Below are 14,146 nucleotides of genomic sequence, written 5' to 3'. Positions count from 1 at the left end.
CCAGCTGCCGCGGCGCAGGCGAGAAGGCTCCTCCGCCGCCTGCCCCGATCCAATCAGGCGAGGACTTCTGTGAGTTCGCCTGCGCCGCCAAAGATTCGCTCCACGTTTTCACTGCAGTTCACCGCGGGATGAGCTCTGAACCGAGCCCCTAATATGGCTCCTGAAGTGCCCTCCTACTTTGAGAGGATCAGGATGAGTCATAGAGGTGTAGGCTCTGTTGCTTCTGACCTTCAGGAGGACGAGAGAGTGGATAGTACAGTAAACAAAGAAATAATAATTTTGATTTTATTTCTGTTAACACAAACCGCAAAATGGCTCAGGAGGTGAGATTTCTGGGAGTCAAAACTTTGCCCTCTCTGTTTCAGAGCAATGTGTCCTCAGGTAGTCGCCCCCTTTCCACCTGACATCAACATGCCGCTCTGGCCTAGAATTTGTCATGCACAGCATCTCCTCCTCCGATGTTTTCCTCCATCCTGCCGGAGCGGAACGCGCGTCCATCATTACAAATGCATGTTGAGTATTGTTCGAACTCGCAGGACTTTATTTATAATTCCAGACAGGATGTCAAAGTTTTTATAAAGATGCCAAATATGTCACGGTGAGCTTTGGGGGAATGTGTATAAAATGTCCAATATGACATCTGGAACATTTTCATATTATGTAATGAGGCATGTTGGGTTGCAATATTAAATTCGATGTCAGCATCATATATCTTCACTCATATGCTGGAACATGTATATACGGAATACATATATTACAATATGGCAATTTTTTTATGTCATTTTTCTAACTTTTCTAGCTATTTCAAATCTGTACTATAAACAATGGATCAAATGACTTACTGTGTACTAAGAACAGTGTCCCCCTTGTGATTAACCCACAGAGGATTTCCGCCCAACTCTGCCCGTCTACGAGGGATTTTAGTATTGTTTTGGTTTTCCAGCCTTCAAACTCCACTCTCTGTAACTGTCTCCAGCTAAAAAGCTCCAATAAACCCCCCCCCCCCCCCCCCCCCAAACAACAGACAGGCAAAGTAAACAAGCTTGTGAACACAGCGGAGCATTTAGCAGCTAAAGAGTCAGACAATTTCTGTTGGCTAGAAACCAACAAGTTTCAACTCCAAACTAAATGACAAAATGTGAGATTTGTCCACGCCCTCTAGAACAACACAATGAGGCGTTTTCTGATGTGGCGCCTATTAGCAGGACGACATCATTAGTCATACTGTAATCACCTTGACGTTAGCACTGTGATCACCACACACCTGTTAAATACATGCTCCTCCTCCACTCACCACCAAATGCATCTGCAGCTGTACATGGCTGGCCCTGATAAAACATGCTAGTTGAATCCGCCATGTTTTGCAGATCACCTGAGTGACCCGATGAAGCTCCTGTTAGATGAGGTGTTCCTGGAACCCACCAGGACCCTCCTCACAGCATCAGAGGAGGAAGTCATCGCCGGGCAGGCGTCAGGCTTCAGTCAAGCGACAGCCTGACGACAAGACGGCGGCCAGCAGCGTCTGGAAAGTCTCAGGGTGACCGCCGTGACCTGAGAGCTCCATTACCAGCTGGACACAGCCTCAGAATACAAGACACCCTTTACTGTGTGAAACGAGGACACAGTACAGTCACTCACAGTAGCTGCAGATACCTCGGTTGCTGAGCAGTGTTTTCAAGTACATCAGCAAGTTACTAAGTAAGTCCACCTTCAGTTATGTTGACATGGCAACAGGATAAAGTCAGGCAATTTCTGGCAAGTTGCTGCGTCGTTATGGTTAGAGTCACTGGTCTGATTTTGCTACAGTTCTCACTTTAATATTACTTTGATTACTTTCATACAAATATGAGGTGTCTTCTTTTTTTTTTTACCAAAGATAATTACTCGACTAATGTTTCCCATTTTCTGTTTCATATTGTACTTTCCACCCCCACACCCTGATAAATACTGCAAGTGTTTACATTACATACTGTGCTACGTGTACATGCTCAGAGTCAGCGGGCTCTTTAAGTCACTTGTCACGGACGCGCCTGCAAAAACAGTGGTTGACGGTTTAGATGGTTTGTGCATAAACGCTAAGCTAACATTATGTGACAGCGAGGTATAAATAGCGGTATTTACCTGAGCTAAGTTATCTCTCCAAGTCCATCCGTTTGCAAAGATGAATGCAAAGCAGATAAGGAAACAACAAACGGTAGCATTATATTTCATATAATTCAGTCAACTAAGTCAATTTGAATCATCAGCTGCCATACTTTCGGAATTAAACCAAAGAAAAACGGCACGGGCCAAAAAAGCTGGAACCATCTTATTGTCTGATATGGGAAAAGGTTTCATGCATGACAGTGTTCATAGCTACATTGAGAAGAATGTCTTACCATGGAGATGGTGAGCTGACTCCCTCCTTTGCGCTCATCATTGTCTCAGAGCACAGGCAGTGTCATGGAGAGAGAAAAAAAATACACATTTGTGTATATTTAATAATTTGTGCGCACAAATGACTAAATTGATTCATTTCTGGCATGAGACACGCGCTCAGGCTTCGTCTCTCGCCACCCCAGAAATATACAGCAGCTGTACGTTATAGGTTAACTAGGCTGCTCCCAAGCTTTTAAATTCCACATTCACCAAGAAAGGTCCATGAACAACAAGCATCCGTTCATATATGTTGACTTTAGAGTTTTTCATTCTGTGCTTTCCTCCACATCGGACAGAGAGGCTGTAAAGGTGCTCTCGGTCAGCTCGTGGTCGCGCCTTCATAGTCCTCAATGAAAACGCTGCGTATGGAGTTTATGATGGTTCCGAGTATTTAAGCTTGCCGCCGCGTGCTGCTGCTCTGCGACCACGGCAGCCACGTGAACTCCAGCACAGGGAACGATCCAGGAGCTGATTTTAAGGGTACCTTAGTGGCCTGAATGATTCCCCTTCTTCACCAACAGGGAACAGACCAGATCCATGAAGAGAAATGATACTGGAGCAACAGCGTCAGCTGCAGTTTGATTATCCAGTCTGACACAACATTTATGGTACAAGTTAACAAAACTTAATGTCATATTGTCATAATTTCCTCTATTCTAAACCACAACCTGCTCTATTTAGCCACATGATGAGGTTATACTAGGTGCATAGCTGCTGTGGTGTGGTGCGGTTTGCCAGCTGTCTGTCTAAAGCACCCTAACACACACTCACACAAATTCAGAGTTTATCCACTCAAATTGTTTGGAATGAAGCAGATGTCCTCAGGATGAGTCCTGATCTCCAATAAGTCTGGCATTTCTATTCTTATCTCACTGTAAGTATAAGTCCAAACTCTGCGCAGCCCTGGAGGAGCCATGACACATGCGATAAACTGTGTTTTCAGTCTCTCTGCCGCCATATTTTGTCATTTACTTTAAGGATCAGAGGGGAATCTATACATAGATGCATCTATGTGCACACTAATGCCACAACTCCAAGTATTGTGTGACGTTGCATTTAGGCAGCAAAACAAACAGCTCCCTGTAATTATACGTCTGACAGGAGAAAAAGACAAAATGTCTTCCAGGGGAAACGGAGCCAAATGTATTGACCACACACATTTGCACACACATTTGTATGCAGGAGCTCATAGTGATAGCGTGTTGGGTCCACAGTGAGTTTTGACTTGCCAAAAAAAAAGCTTAGAAAGGCGTAACACACCAGCAGTGCCAGGGCAGAAGATTCTTTTCAGGAGCGACGACCTCGTTGACATCGATCTTCTCCACGTGAGAGGAGATGAAAGAAGTTGAGAGGTGATGTCTTATCTGATGTCTGAGCAGATTATCTGATTTCGTTGTCTAACTGACCGGAATCCTGCTGCTACTGTTTTGCTTCTGCGGAGCTCACATATCTTAACTTGATCTCGGGGCATAAATCAATTCGAGGCTTTGTGTTTATTTCTGTGTCTCGAGAATGTTCCTAGCGAACGGAAAAAAGGTTAATCCATAAAAGTAGAGCCTAAACTTCGCCGATGACAGGAGATAGGATTTTACAACCTCATCAGGGCCAGTAATACGTTGCTTCGTTGTATTTGTAAAAGACGGGGAAAAAAATGACTGCTTTGTTGTGGAAATCAAATAAAAACACTTTCCTCCCAGAAAGATGGAGTTCCATCTCATTGATGAGGTAATGGTGTGTGCCACGGGTCAGGCAGGGAGAGGCGGTAATGATGATAGTCATTTAACATATTTAGTGGCATACACTGGATTACCATCTGCAATTTTATGGTTGATTTAGAATCACTTCATCCTCTCTTTTATAGCGGAGATTTCAGAATCAAATGTGCATCGGTCAATCCCTTTATCATCTCATGTTTGCTGAGCCAGCAAAGACTAGTTTATTGCCATGGGATGGGGGGGGGTTCATTATGTTCCAATACAAATGCTTTTTTTAAAGTCTGTTTTCAAACGGGGGGCTCCTTGACCAGCGCTCTTCATTAGCCTTTGACTGCGCAGTCTTTGCAAGGCTGTGAGTTGGTTAATGATTGGAGGGATGATGGATGGAAAATCACCTCCTTTATTATTTCTCACACTCTCTTAAGTGAATATGCAAAAGTGAAAGCAGAAGAGCTGGTGTTGTGAATGTGATGAGCAGACTGTATGTGATTGGACCATCTAATGCATATTGTGTTAGTATTATGTCCCGCTCAAGCCCCTTTAAAAGGGCAACTACCCTCAAGTTCTACTAGAACCCTCTCTCCCAGCATGTTTAGACAAGACTAGGGCGAAATCTGGTGTATGGCTGGACCGTGTTTGGTCAGTATCTGCTGCAGGACTGCCCGGCACCTCTTGCGTTGAGAAAATAGACCCCCGATATTCATTTTTTTGTTTGCTTTTTTTCCCCCCACCTCGCTTTGTTGAATACAAAAAGTTCAAACATGACGTTAGTTCATTACAATACAACTGAGAACATGAATTACAGTGTATTCAACCATGGTTTCATCAGAATACGATCATGAATAGACCTGAGCTCACAATGAATTGCAATTCTTCCTCGGCATTGAGGAGCTGTACAGCAGAGTGCGCAGCCATGTTTGGTCTATGGTGTTCTTCTGGTCAAGCTCGTCACTGAATGTTTTATTTGTATGCCCCCCTGGCGTACAATAGATAGCGCAGGATGTGCGCGTTTGTAGTTCACATGCCACAAACAAAAGCTTAAAAGCCTCCTGAGGACATAATCCAGGACTGTCAGCGCCAGCCTTGTGCACAACATTTCAAGACACTCACCTGACCGACATCACACGTGATGTCACGAAGCCAGCTTCCTGCACATGAGATGGTAAGACAGGGTTTAAAACCTGTGGAAAACACTAGGAAGTGAACCTTGAGTTGAGAATATTTTGTCACACGCTCTAATTTGACTTGTTATTTTAAAACCTCTTACGTAGCCACCTCCCGACGCCAGTCATATTGATCATCATTATTGTTCAACAGTTACAGTTTCGCACAAAGAAGCAACTGGCCTGCTGGCTGTGATGTTGTGGCACGCTGCCAACTTCACACCTTTCCCACCTGTCAAGTTAGAAGCAGTGCGCGCTGTGGTTGTCTTTGAAATTAACAAAAAATTAATTTGAACAAACAGATGGGCAGCTGCAGCCGTGTTTACCCAGATGGCATTTGAATTGACAGAAGAGCAAACGCCTTGAGCGATGACTAATACCATGTTTGTTATGAGATAAAGAATTTTGACTAGAAATGTATGTTTTCTTTATCCCCGGGTTTACACAGGAGCCTAAAGCTATTATTTAAAACAAAAAGGTCACAGTTAAGACGCCGTATCATATTAAAGGCTTGCTAACATCAAAAAGCTAATGCCAATCCAGTCGCAGCAACATCACAGCAACGCAACCTCAATATATCCTCAATATCACACTCTCGGCAATGCGGCGTGCACCTGCTGGGCAAACACATGGCATTCTCCCTGGGAATTTTGACACCTTACCTGTCATCCTAGTAAATTATTTTTTTTACTTTGCAAGTTAGTGAAAATAGAGAGTGCGGGGGCTTTGGGTGTAACGAGAGGACACAGTAAACAGTGGGGCTACTATGCAATTCAGATAAAAGTTGGATTTGTTGGATTCCACGCTCACTTGTGAATCCCTCGCGCATGTGACAGCAATTGCATCCATGGCAGGAATGGCGGACTCCACCACTAACAATAAAAAGCTACTACATAGAAAGGTTATTATATAATGCAAATACAAAAAAAGTTGACCATAAGCAGTATCAAAAACCGGGTTTGATACCATGAAAATCTTAAGGACTTTAACATACTGTAAAAGGTCACGAAATGTACATAGCACACCATTAAGAAGAGAAAAGGCCTTGCTGATGTAGACCCAGGCCGTCTTTCATCTCAGTGGTAGGAAGTCCAAGTCTAATCAATATGCTCAGGTTGTCTTTGCTACCTATTTAATTTGGGTCCAGCATTTCTCTGTGGGGATCTGCACGTGTAGTATTCTTCTGGGCATTTAAGCTGCAAATTTGAAACCCTTAAAATGATGCCGTCCCACCCTCGCCTCGTTAAAGTCAGAGGAGGAGTCGGGGAAAATTGGGAAACACATGATTCAAAGTCTGATCCAGAGGCTAAACAGCAGGATCCACCATTTGAAAAAATCCTCAATGACACTTGCAGGAAGTCTGCCCATTAACTGCTACCAACAGGTCAGTACAGTTTGAATATGAACTTTTACCCCCAACGTTCGAATGATGGTTTAAATTTTGAATAAAAAGTGAAAGCCCTAATGAACAATGACTATTGAAGTAGAAACAGGCAGGAGGCATGCTAAAAAAAATAGATTCTCCCACTGGGAACTGTAGACAAGGCTAAGGCTGATAATGACTGCAGATGGTGCTGCTAATGTGACAGTTTTTTTTTCCTTTTACAACATTGTGATTTTCAAAGTTGCACAAAAGAATATGTTTGCAATAACAACGGATCAAATGATTGTGAATAGTATCAGGGGAGTTGTAGCTTGTAGTCACAAACCTACAGAAAATGACACTTCCCTCTGAAGTCCCCCTCGGCTCTACAGAACATTTTATCACCTTTCAGCTTATTGTTTTGCTAGTGGATAGTGGAGCATCTAGCAAGGGTCGACGGAGACTAAAACAGAGCTAGAGGCTCTTAGCCATATCAATTCTACGAGGCCATAACACGTCACAATTTTCAGCTTGTTGGGGAGTTTTATCCGCAAACGGACAAAAAAACAAACAAGCAAACAAAAAAAAAGATTTATTCAGTTTTAAAATGAAATGTAAAGAGAAACTTAGCATAAAGGTAATCGGTAATTGGCTAAACACTGTGGCACACACACGCTAGCCTTGTATTCATTAGCATATTATATGGACTGACATTACTGCCCGGTTCATTAATTAAGCGCAATAATAGGCTCATCTGTGTTTTCATTTAATTTGCCGGAAAAATAAGAATTTTACAATGGCTTGGGGCCTCAGACGCTGCCTGCATTGAATGCAGTATTAGTCACGCTAACGAAGCACTTTGAATGGTTTCTTATATTTCACAGAATAACATAACATAACATAACAACAAACAAGGGTTGTAAACAAAAGGAAACACAGTCTTGTGGGTACTTGCACCATGGTCTATTAAAGCCAATCCCTGAGAATACATTTCTTCTTCTGCCTCTTGAATTGGGCGGCGCTGCATCGCCCCATCTGCCGGTGTCCTGCAGTTTTACCTGAAACGCGTTCCCGCGTGTGCTCTTTGTATTCCCAGTAGTCGCCGCAGTAGCACTATCGTTGCCGCTGCTTTTGTTCCTCGTGTTGTGACATATTCTTTCAAACAACTCACTCAAACTCGACTGAAATGGAGGCACGCTCATATCAGTGTCATGCTAATTTGTTTAAATTATAATTTGAGGGGAAATCACCACATTGCAATTTTATGCCTGGCATATTTGAAGATAATGATATTGTTATTATGAACATAACTCCTTCTCATTTAAATGATAATTTTGAGTCATTGTGCATTTCTCCGTTGCATGCAGAGAGCCGGGGACAGCAATGTGGGTCATCTGAAATTAGGCATTTAAATGACAAAAGGATGCTCACGCTGGGACAACGCAACGGCTCTATTCAGTTTTGCCTAATTTAAGTCAAAAGTCTTTCATCAGCTTTCGATTTGACGAATGAGAGAGCGCCTCGGCCTGGGTGCTCTACTGTACGCCGATGCGCCAGTGGTATGACAAATGGCTGTGGGCCTGGTGAGTACAAAAGCACAGTAAACAGAGCCCGAGCTGCCACCGCTTCACACAGCCGAGCCTTCCAACGGGGCCTCCCCGCACATCATTCATCTCCTTCATGGCTTGATGAAACTGTAGAGAACGCACCATGAGGATGGCGTAATAGTTAATACTGTACGCTGGAAGACACAGTTGTTTTTCTGCCCCTCATTTTTTTGAAATATGGCCTCTTGCAGCTGCCTTAGATCAACATGGAGGAGTTAATAGTATGTAATGTTGTAGGTTTTAAGCAGATAAACACTCATGGGGAGTCATTAATTAAGATTTCTACCCCACATTGGACAAGAGAAAATATATTTGAGCTGTTTCTGGCTTTTTGATGATTTTTATATGACTTAGACAGATATTTCATTTTATGTATTTTTCATCATTAAGCTCAAGGTTGATGAAAAACATCGTGCTGAACCAAAGACGAGAGAGAGAGAGAGAGAGAGAGAGAGAGGGAGAGAGAGCGAGCTAGGGTCCAAAAATACAACAACAACAAAAAAGGGTTTGCACAACCAAATCTATTAAATTGCTCCTTTCATTCAGCTCTCTATCTTTAAAGCTCGGCACAGGGGAGTATAAAAAAAAAAAAAAAAAAAGCACAGACGTTGCCTTCCTCAGCCTGCAGCAGTCATTCAGCTTCATGAGCAACAATGGGTGTCAATCAAGCCATCGCTGCCAATCAAGAGTAAAGATCCTCAGAACATGAGTCGGTCTTCTGTTGCTCGGCGTGTCAGAGAAAGCAAACATTCTGTGACTCAGCTCCAGGGTGCTCCCAGAGGTGGCAATCGCTGATATTTCAACGTGAGGCCTAATGAATTGTCACATTAAATGCCACGTCTCCGTGTGAACATGTCTATTGTTCTCACGCTGTGATATTTTAAAGATTGAACGATTGCCCATACGGCTCACATGGCTTGTAGGTTAGTTTGCTGGTATAATCTGTTCATACTGTAGATTTGTGAATGTGTATGTAAACCCATGTTGACTGATACTCATTGTTGGTGAAGGGTTCAAAAAGACCCGGCCGTGAAACTGAAAGGGCTACGGCACACTGAAGAAGGCATAGCTGAAACGTCTGCATTTGACTGCCCTGTGCTAATTGTCATATGGCTTTGAATATAACTGTGTTCTCTCTTGTACTTGTCCCCCCCCCCCCATGTTTGTTCTAGAAAGCAGTCAGACAAACTTTGACAAACACACTTAATAAATAAATTTGACTTGACCGCAGCTAAACAACACTTTACCGAAGACCCCCTCCGTTGTGCGTTTTGCCCATAAAAAAAAAAAAAGCAAAAAAGAGACCAACAGATGGACAGAAGTTTGACTGAAACAAACCATGTAATGCAGAAACAAACACGGGGAAGTGTTGTGTTCTCTCCGCCGCGGCCCGCTCTCCAAATGAAATGCTTGCCAGGCGGCTTAAGTCAACTCAGCTGGCGGCACAGATGCTGTCCGCTCCCTTCTCGCGGCCGCCAAGGCAGGAAGCACCAAACCCCTCTGTGAAGCCAATTTCAAAATGGAGAGCTGTGACTCCAGCTCAGGCTCCTGCTCGGTGGGTGAGATGCCCCACATTTTGCTCAACACAAACCCAACAGAACCCATGTGGCGGAAACAAGGGTTTTTTCATTTTTTTTTTTTTTCCATCTTTTTCAGTATTTCAGTCTCTCCGGCACCTTCAGAGTGGACTCAGCTGCATTGTGTGTAACATAGAAAAAACAATTCATCAAATCTAACAACATGTGGAATATCTCCACGAGAGTAACACATAATTATAAGCGTAATTGCATCAATGCCTCAAGATGAGGCATAAAAACAAAATAATACTTTTATAAAACGCCTATTAAAACGGGTGTATTCACCAGATAATCACTGCCTGCAGGTTGAATGAAATGAGGTTAATTAGAAGGCCACTGGAGAACGGAAACATAATAAAATAACGGAAGTTGAGAGAAGTCACGACGCGTCGGGCAAGTTGGGAATAATAGAAAGTTGACTAACTTTGGACAAGCATTGAATTTAGAAATTTGGCGGGAGGTTATGTCTGTTGTTGGACCTGATTAATCCAGAGTCCGTCTCCTGCTGCTTAAGAATGAGCAGCAGCTGTTTCCTTTCAAGTCCAAACACCTAAATCCAAACACCTGAAGGACCAAATCCTTCGTCTTCTGTTGTCTGTTTAAGTGACTCGCCAACCCAACCGGTCGGCAGATGACCGCAGAGCCCTCTAATAATATTGTAAAGAATGCGGTCTACGAAAAGTGCCCTGAGAAAACTTCTGTTATGATTTGGCGCTACATAAATAAAACTGAAATGAACTGAATCTCCTTTTTTTGTGTCCCTTTTTTCCAAGAGAGCAAAGTTTGCATCCGATTACAAATCAGCAAATTAACGTTCACATTTCTACGAACCGCGATCTTTCCCCAACTTTAACTGTACTGTACGTGTAGATATTGCATACGCTGGTCATTTTTAAAAACGTAGGCATTGAACACAATTCATGCTTTTGCAGAATCTTCCAACATCAATCTGGTGATACTGAAGGACTGAGGTTGACACGGGTTCATTCGTGTGCCACCCACGACTGACTGCAGACCGTGCTGTAGCAAATTGAGCTCACGCTTCATGTTGATTTACCTTCTGCGAGTCGATCCACCGGTCATGGAAATTCCATTGAAATGAGCTGATTTTGGTCCAAATAGGAGATCAGATTTCAAATGTAATCCACGCATTTGCATTTCCTGCAAAACGTATTTGGGAAAAGTGCAAGTACAGAGGGTTTTTTTTTGAGACATGTCTTATAATAGAAACACTGTTTTAATATATAAATAGGACATATAAGCTTCACAAGGTACCAAGAGTATAAAAGACACCATTCCAGAGGACAAAAAGCCTAAATAAACAATGCTTTGGAGAGAACATGTCCTCTTTTTCAACAAGAGTGCTCAGTCTTGCTACGGTGTCATTTTTCGTTTTTCTTATCTTCTGCACCTTGAAGGCTGCCACAGAGGGGAAGTCTGCGGCGCGGCGCTCCAGGAAGGCTCCAGTGGTCTCCAGAGGAAGAGTCTTCGTTTAGTATTGAACAGTCCAGTGACCATGTCTTTGAGCTGTGTCTGAGGCCATCGCCTTCCAATTGCAAGTGTTCTGTTGTGTGTGTGTGTGTGTGTAGGGGGGGGGGGGTTATAGAATCTTCTCAGAATATATCTGAGATATCTCTGCAGATATCAATGTTTTTTTTTTTTCCTCGACGGTGTCTGGACTTTGAATTGCTCGCCTCGCAGATGTCGTATAATTTAAATTGTTGAGGATCTGTCGTTTTGAGGAAATAGAAGAAGAAAAAAAAACTGAAGAGGAGAAAGATTCGTCAGGGCTGCTCACTGTTTTTATGCGACTGACACTGGGGAAATGGGAAACGCCTTATTTGCTGTGGGGTGGGATTTTGCTTTCGCTGACAATTTTCACAGTTTTGAGCTCTGCACATCTAAGTAAGCCTGAACCACTTGATAAAAGCAGAGAAAAGCAATTGCCACTGTCATCTGCAAAATGGGATTTGTGATATATAGGCAGCTATTTCTTATCCACTGTCTCTTAACTTACAGTGTGTGCAACATCGCAGACTGAACTCCATATACCCACATTGTTTTACCCTGTAAACGCTGTGAGGTTTTCCCCATATCGTCTCTGACAGTTTCTATCAAGAGTGGATGTAAAATGCAGCTTTTATACTTCAGCTGTGTCTTGTGAAAAGCTCCAGTGGCTTTCTGCATTTTAACGTGTAATCCCTGACCCTCTGTTGGATGGCAGACGGTAAAGGACGGTCGAAAGAGGATCAGAGGCGTTTACCATGAGCTGTGTCTACTCTGCGTGCACTCCTTTGAGGACGTGGAGGAGGTTTTGAATTCCTCTTTTACAAGAAAGGACACGCGCAGTGTACAACACATTGTCAGATCTTTTGAAGAACCAATTTCTTTAAAGGGGAAGCGGGCAGCTCACGCACCTTCCGTTGGAATGGTAATTCATGTACACACAGTGAGAAAACCTTTTTTTTTTTTTTTTTATAAGAAGGAAGCCAGATGTTTACTACAATAAACACTCAGTCACTGCTGCGAAGTGTCATCCAGCAGTGAAAAGGAGCACAAAAAAAAACAAAACAGCCCCAGCTTGATTAATCAAGAGCTACATGGCCCCCACGGGGGCACACGCGCATTCAGTGTGCACGAAGCCCGGACATCACTGACCTTGACCCCGTTCAGCAAAATGTGACTCATCGCTCATGATGCCAGTCAGAAGTGTTTCTTGATGGAGTCCCTGGTGGTCAGAGGGGTCTCTGCTGGAAGCGTGGAGCCACTGCTGCTGTGTCAACTTCACTCCCTGCAGATTCTCAGACATCCTGTATGTGATGCCGTCCTTTTACACTCATCAGGCGAACAGAAAAACGGCTTTAAAACGGATGCTAATGTCCCTCCGTGTCTCCTAGATGTGTACACGGGCACAGTGTTGTGTTCACAGCTTTTTCCGCTAACGAAGTGGCAAAAAAAGTTATTCAACGTTGGTTTAAAGACACATTGCATGGTTTATTTTTCAGCCTTTTGCCTTCATTCCAGTGGTTGCCAACCTTTTTTGGCTTGTGACCCCTTCAAATGAAGCCATGTTTAGATTGAGATTAAAGGAAAGTCCTGAAAATGAAACATAATTTGGTGTAGCTTTCTGCTTTCCTATCTTCTTAAATATCTTGGGAGCCTTTGGATTTGGCTTGCGACCCCTCGTGGGGGTCCTGACCCCCAGGTTGGGAACCACTGCTTTATTCTGTAGTTTTAGGAGAGGGGGTTTTTGACATGCAAAAAAAGGTCAAGAATCGACTGGAGGTTGTTGTGGTTATACGGTGCACGTCTTAAACCACTAGGTCACTGGGACGCTGGATATTACCTCCAGACTACTCCTGAAAGTAATTTTTAGCCATTACAAAGCATCATTCATTACATCTGGAACTTGCTCATAAAATTTAAGAGCCAAATAACGAGACAGGCCTCATTTTGGTGGCGGCGGTGGTGGATTGCAGATTAGAGGTTTAATGAAGCACGAAGGTGGCAAACGAAGGACAAAGTGAAATGTTACATTTTATTGAAAGGGTTTGGTTATGTCCCTGCTGTATGTGAAGTTGAGTCCACCGGCGTGTCCCGTTTGCACCTTGTTGTGTTATGCATCGAGGTTGGCGTTTGCTTCAGTGAAGGTTGCCTTCGAAAGCATGCAGGGGGGGGGGGGCTAAATCACATGGCACGGAACCTCAAGCAGGTTAAGTGTCCAGTTTGAAAAGTATTTAACACAGAGAAGCATTAAACCGTTTTATTACCAGCGATTGTTCATGAGCGCACAGACTACAACCACAGATATCCATAGAGCGCATGAGCTGCATTTGGCTGATTTGTGCTGTTCGCCTACTGATTGCCTCGTACAGTAACCAGAGCCAGAGAGACGCTCAGAGGAGTCTCGACATCAAGTAGACTGAGTGGCTGTAATCAGTCTACTATTACTCATGTGCCAATTTACTGAAATAATTCATTTGCTTGATGGCTGTTTTCATTTTAAGGCTTTTGCCTCAAATAACCCTCAAGTCCCTTTGATACTTTGGTGTAATCAACAGTTTATACCATTGCTGAGAGGTTTTTTCCTTGTAATTTGCGTCTGACTTCTCTGACTGTTGAATGCAGTGTTTAGGACAGTGTAGGCCACCACGCTTTTTTCTTTTTGTGGCAATGATAATAATGTCTTGAAGTGAATGGGGTAACGCTCAATAAGGTTTCATTGATGCATTTATAATTAAGTTAAAAAAAAAAAAAAAAAAGTTGCTGTTTCTTATTGATTTTCAAAGAAATATACAAATTC

Source organism: Enoplosus armatus, chromosome 3, assembly GCF_043641665.1.
Source record: "Enoplosus armatus isolate fEnoArm2 chromosome 3, fEnoArm2.hap1, whole genome shotgun sequence".
NCBI classification, from domain to species: domain Eukaryota; kingdom Metazoa; phylum Chordata; class Actinopteri; order Centrarchiformes; family Enoplosidae; genus Enoplosus; species Enoplosus armatus.
This window is presented reverse-complemented; position numbering follows the sequence as displayed.